We start from the raw sequence: 6,107 nt of genomic DNA, 5'->3' as shown, positions 1-6,107 counted from the left end.
ACTGTTAGACCAATGCAGGTGGTACAGTCAGGCGGTATGAAACAAAATAATTAGTTCTTTGCGTATGTACCTTATGAGAGAGTGAGCTGTGGCTCCAGCAAGTGGGTTCTGGGGTTGTTCCCATTCAAGCGATAACTGCTTAGTCAAAGACACTTTTAGCAAGTTAGTTCATGTTATAAGGTTTCTGGAGTACTGAATGCTGGGATTCAAGGGTCCTGGGGTGTACCTGCTGGAGGTGGAACTTCTGGGTCCTGCACCTGGAACCTCAGACATAATACTTTTTAAGGTGAATGATGTTCCAGGACCTAGGGATATCTTACGTTTTTGTTGTAACTCCTGGCTGTTGTCTGCTTGTAGGTTGCTATCCTGATTTTGGCGCTGGTTCTTAGCTCATCAATGGTATCCAGGCTGCTGGCCATTTCTACCTGGTTCCTTTCTTCGGTGGCATTGGCATATCGATGCGTCGACATTTGCACTTTAGAGGGAATAACTGCCTCGGCCCCATATACCAGACTGAATGGTGTTTCACCTGTTGCCACTTTGGGGGTGGTTCTATCAGACCACAGTACGAAGGGGAGCTCGTCTGCCCAGTTGGCTCCTATCTCCTCCAACCTTTTTTTCAGGTTGTTCATGACTATCTTGTTGCTGGATTATGCCTAACCGTTGGACTGTGGATTCCTAGGAGTGTACTTAAACAGCTTGATGTTCCACCTGGCACAGTAATCTTCTGTTCTGTGGGATATGAATTGTGACCCGTTGTCACATATGATTTCTAAGGGGATGCCATATCTGCTGACTATGTTCCTCTTGATGAAAGACATCACAGGGTTCTCCAGGACATGAGGGAAAGCTTCTGCCTCTATCCATTTAGAGAAGTAGTCAGTCATTGCCAGCATGTACGTCCTGTTTCCAGAAGCACGGGTAATGGTCCCACAATGTCCATTCCCCATTTCATAAAAGGCCAAGGCGAGATGATCAGATGCATATGTTCTGCTGGCTGGTGGCTGACAGGTGCGTTCCTTTGGCATTCTTCACATTTCCTGACGTAATCTATGGCGTCCTTCCTCATGGTAGGCCAGAAGTAACCCTGCCTTAGTGTCTTGTTGGACAGGATCCTACCCCCTATGTGATTTCCACAATCACCACTAAGGATATCACACATTACTGCCTGTGCCTCCTGTATGCTCAGGACCCTCAGATAGGGTCTTGCCAAGGACTTCCTATATAGGATACCATCAATGAGTACGAATCTGGAGGATTGCATTTTGAAGCTCCTGGCGTCTTTCGAGTTAGGTGGTAATACCTCATCACGTAGCCAACTAATGTAAGGCTTGCGCCAATCATCAGTTTCTTCCTGGGGTGTGGCAGTACACAGTATCCTTGCTTCGTATGTCCACTGGGTGGTTGCAGCCTTGCTGGCGTCTTGCTGTGCATTCTGCCATATGGCATGTTTCATGACATGTATGAATGGTATAGTACCCATTGCCCCTGGAGTGAAGGGTGCTCCCAGGGTGGCGAGAGCATCTGCTTCAACGTTATGGTCCCTTGGTATCTGCTGGATGTGGAAGGAGGCAAAGCGGAGTTTGAGCTCCTTCGCCACTTCCAGGTAGGCTACCATTTTAGGATCCCTGGCCGTGTACACGTTATTTACGTGGTTCATAATCAGTTGGGAGTCACTGTACACGTTGATGTGGTTTATTTTCATTTCAAAGGCTAGTTGGAGTCTTAAGCTTAGGGCCTCGTATTCAGCCTCGTTATTCGTTGCTTTGAACTCACACCGTACTGCCTGTATTATCGGTTCCCCCTGAGGTGATTTCAGGACCAGCTCTACCCCTGCTCCCTTTGTGTTGGATGCCCCATCAACATGTAATTTCCATACCTGTACCTCTTTAGCCTCACTTAGGGTGAAGATTTCTCTGTCGGCTTGTTCTTGAAAGGTGGGGCTAAAGTCTGACACGAACTCAGCTAGGGCTTGGGACTTTATGGCTGTTCGGGGTTCAAATTTCAGGTCGTACCCACTTAGGTGGATAGACCATTTAACCATTCTCCCTGACAGTTCGGGTTTCCTCATTATGGTTCTCAGGGGGTAGTTGGTCACGACTGAAATAGTATGTGACTAAAAATAGGGACACAATTTGTATGAAACAGTAACAAGTGCTAAAACGAGTTTTTCTAGAGATGTGTACCTGGTCTCTGCTGGTAACAGAGACTTGCTTATATAGTATACTGGTTTCTGCATACCCTCGTGCTCTCGTACCATACAGCGCTTACAGCCGCCTCTGTTACCGACAGATAGAAGTACAGTGGTTCTCCCTATTCTGGCTTGGAGAGAAGAGGAAGGGTGCTTAGGTACTGCTTGAGTTCCCCAAACGCCTTTTCATGCTCTAGCATCCATTCAAACTTCTAGCTCTTCCTTAGAATGTCTTAGAACAGTTGGAACCTGTCTAAGGACCTTGATATGAATCGGTTTAGGGCTGCTACCCGTCATGTGAGCCTATGTACGTCATTTGGCTTCTGAGGAGATTTTAAGTGGAGTACTGCTTTGATTTGCTCCGTGCTGGCCTCTATCCCTCTTTGCGTCACCAAGTACCCCAGGAATTTCCCTGAGGAGACTCCAAAAGTGCATTTCAGGGGGTTCAGCTTCATATGGTATTTTCTGAGGATCGAGAAGGTATTTTCCAGGTGGGACATGTGTTGTTCTGCCTTCTCGGATTTGACTACCATTTCGTCAATGTAGACTTCCATTGTTCTCCCTATCTCCTCCTTGAACATTCTGTTCACCAGGCGCTGATAGGTGGAACCAGCATTTTTGAGGTTAAAAGGCATCACATTGTAGCAGTACAGGCCTCTGTCAGATCTGACGGCTGTTTTCTCCTGATCCTTAGGGTCCATTTTTATCTGGTTGTACCCGCTCCAGGCGTCAAGGAAGGTTAGTAGCTCATGCCCTGCTATTGCGTCTACCATGGAATCGATGTGTGGCAGGGGGAACGGGTCTTTTCGGCAAGCTTTATTAAGATCTATGTAATCAGCACATACTCTCCACTTGTTGTTCTTCTTGGGTACAACCACAACATTCGAGAGCCATTCTGGGTAGTTAACTTCCCTGATCTTGCCTGCTGCCAAGAGGTTGTCTACCTCCTGGTTTATCACCCCGTTCCTTTCAGGAGCAAATTTCCACCTTTTCTGCTGGACTGGAGGGAAGCTGGGGTCTACATTTAACCGGTGTGTAATTACACTTGGATCTATGCCAATCATGTCGCTATGGGACCAGGCGAAACAATATATGTTAGTACGTAGAAATTCAATTATCTGCTCACGGATGTTATCTGCACAATCAGCTCCACCAGCACTGTTCTTGCTAGAAACTGTGGGTCCAGGACTACTTCATCGAGTTCCTCCTAGGGAGGTGCGATATACTCCCTCTGGATGCACAGTTTCTGTAACTACTATGCTAGACCAGCTGCAGTGGGTTTCAAAGCGTTCTTGTAGAAATCACTAGCGATATTTTGATCTCCCCGTATCTTCTATAACCCCCCCAGGGTGTAGGGAACTTCAGGCTCTGATGGTACGTTGATGGTACCGCTTTCATTTCATGGATCCAAGCTCTGCCAAGTATCACGTTATAAGTTGACGAACCATCAATGACCAAGTACCGAACCTGTTTGTTCATACCCCCTGCAAAGGTAGGAATCACTATTTCTCCAAGGGATTGTTTTGTTTCTCCGCTGAATCCTACCAAGGGTACTGCCTTCTGCACCAGGTCTTTCTCGCTGAACCCCATGTTCTTCAAGGTTTCCAGCATTGTCAGATTCACAGAGCTTCCTGTATCTACCAATATCTTTTTAACAAGGCAATTCCCTATGGAAAGGGTAATGATCAAGGCGTCATGGTGGTGTTCTACCTCATCTGGTATGTCTGCCTCGTCGAATGAGATTGCTGGTAGATCCTATCTGCTGACCCTGAGGAAAAGCTCTGGTTTATTTCCTTTAGTCTCAGTTGCATGGCGCTTTGCTGCTGAATAAGTGAGACCACATATTTCCGATCCTCTTGTGATGATGCTCACGACCTTTGAGTAAGGTGGAGGTGGGGATGGTTGGGCCTGGTCAGCAGTATTGACCTTTCCAGATTTCGCTCCCTTGGGGACCAGGTGATCCAAGCATCCAGCATTGTAGAGGTGCTTTACTTCCTTTCGTAGTACTACACAATCTTCTATATTGTGGCCAATATCGTTGTGGTGTTCACACCTTTTGCTGGCATCTCTTCTGTCGTTCTCCTTGGGGGTAGGCTTCTTGGGCCACCTGGCCCTCTGCGCCAGTTCCCTGATTGCCTTGAATACCCCAGCAAGTCCAGTGGTGAACCCATACTCGCTGAGCTTAGGTGGAGCCTCGGTGCTTTCTGTTTCTCCTGAGACTTTGTTCACTGTGTTCTTGCTGTAGGGTTTGGTTCTTTCGTTCTTCTTCTCCGTTGTGATTTTTCTGCTGGATGACTCTATTCCGTACAGGTCCCTTCTATCCTCATCCTCCTCTAGGCGATAAGTAGCCTCTGCCATTTGCTTGACTTCCTCAAAGGTGGCACATGGGTGCTTGGTGAGACCCTTTTACAAATCAGAGTCGCGATGTAGTTCTCTTCTGAAGGCATTGAGTGCTGTTGTAGGGTCGCACCTAGGGATAGATATTTTTTCCACATTGAATATGGCGAGATAATCCCTGGTGGACTCCTCGAACCTCTGGACGATCCGGTATACATCACTAGATAATTTTTCTGGCTCTAGACTGCTTGTGAACTGCTGATTGAAGACGTTTACCAACCCTACGAAGCTGGAAATAGACTTGTTGGGAAGGTTAATGAACCACTGGAGTGCGGCTCTTGACAAGGTGGAACCGAATCCTTTGCACATACATGCTTCCTTTTCAGGCCCTATTGCTGCAACCACCATCATTTTCTGTTTGTACTGGTTGATGTGCTCTAGCGGATCCTCTGTTCCATCATACAACGTCATTGTTGGCGTGGCGAACCCATTTGGCATGCTGACAAGGGCAATACTGTCCACAAATGGGGAATCCGCATAGCACTCCGGGGTTGCCACCTCCATGGGACGTGGTAACCTTGGAACCTTGCTGAGTAGGGACCTGATATCCTGCAACTGTTGTTCTACATGGCTTCCTACCCCCATACCCTGGTTGTGGGGTACTGAGTAGACCCCATATGAATTTGGTGTTCCTCCTGGCATGTAAGGAGGTACCATGTAGCTTCCAGGTAATGGTGTTGAGTTCACAATAGGCCTGAACTAGCTGTCTGGAGTATATGGCATATAGGAGCACATCCCGGGGTATGCGTTTCTTGCTGACTATTCCCCTGGAGTGCTCCCTGGTACCACGGGCGTACTGCTGGTTGTTGATATGGGTTCTGGAGTCAGTGCCCCTAATCCCACAGGATTGAGTACCATGGGATACGTTTGCGGCATCCTTGGTGGTGATGGAACCCCTGGTGGTTGGATCGTACCTTGGGTGGCCACTGTTCCTGCTGGATATACTTGCTCGTGTGGCGTGGTTACTTCTAGTGGTAGCATATCCATATCGAGCCTAATTACTAAATTTTGAGGCAGTAGCCTCCCTGAGTACTCCCTGGCATTCCCCTGGCCGAGTGTTAACCTTGCCATCTGCTGGGTCGTTCCCAGGGGTGACACTACATCTATCTTCTCCTACAAGGACTGGTTGTCCCTTTGCAGCCCTATTACCGCCTGCTGCAAGGATGTCATCCCTTGGAGCAACTCTTTTACCGGATCCGGTTGTGATGCTCCTGGGAGACGGGATCCTATCAGGTGTCCTGGTGATCCTGGGCGATGCGGACTCCCATCCCTGTTAGGCTTTGGCACAGGATTAATAATTGGTGATTTACCAGCCTTCCCTGCTCCCAGATCTGTGACTTTGGGGAGTAAGGAGGCTTTTGCGATACTTGGGGGTGAGCACGGCTGCGATCACTGGTGGTAGGGACCGCCGTTGTTGGAACACTAGAGGTTGCTGGCGTCGCCCCTATTACTGGAGTTTGCACTGATGTACTCATCGGATCTGATACGTTCTTATTGGATTCTGACATGATCAACTATA

This window comes from Silene latifolia, chromosome Y (assembly GCF_048544455.1).
Source record: "Silene latifolia isolate original U9 population chromosome Y, ASM4854445v1, whole genome shotgun sequence".
NCBI classification, from domain to species: domain Eukaryota; kingdom Viridiplantae; phylum Streptophyta; class Magnoliopsida; order Caryophyllales; family Caryophyllaceae; genus Silene; species Silene latifolia.
The sequence above is the reverse complement of the archived record's forward strand: the minus strand, read 5'-3'. Positions refer to the sequence as shown.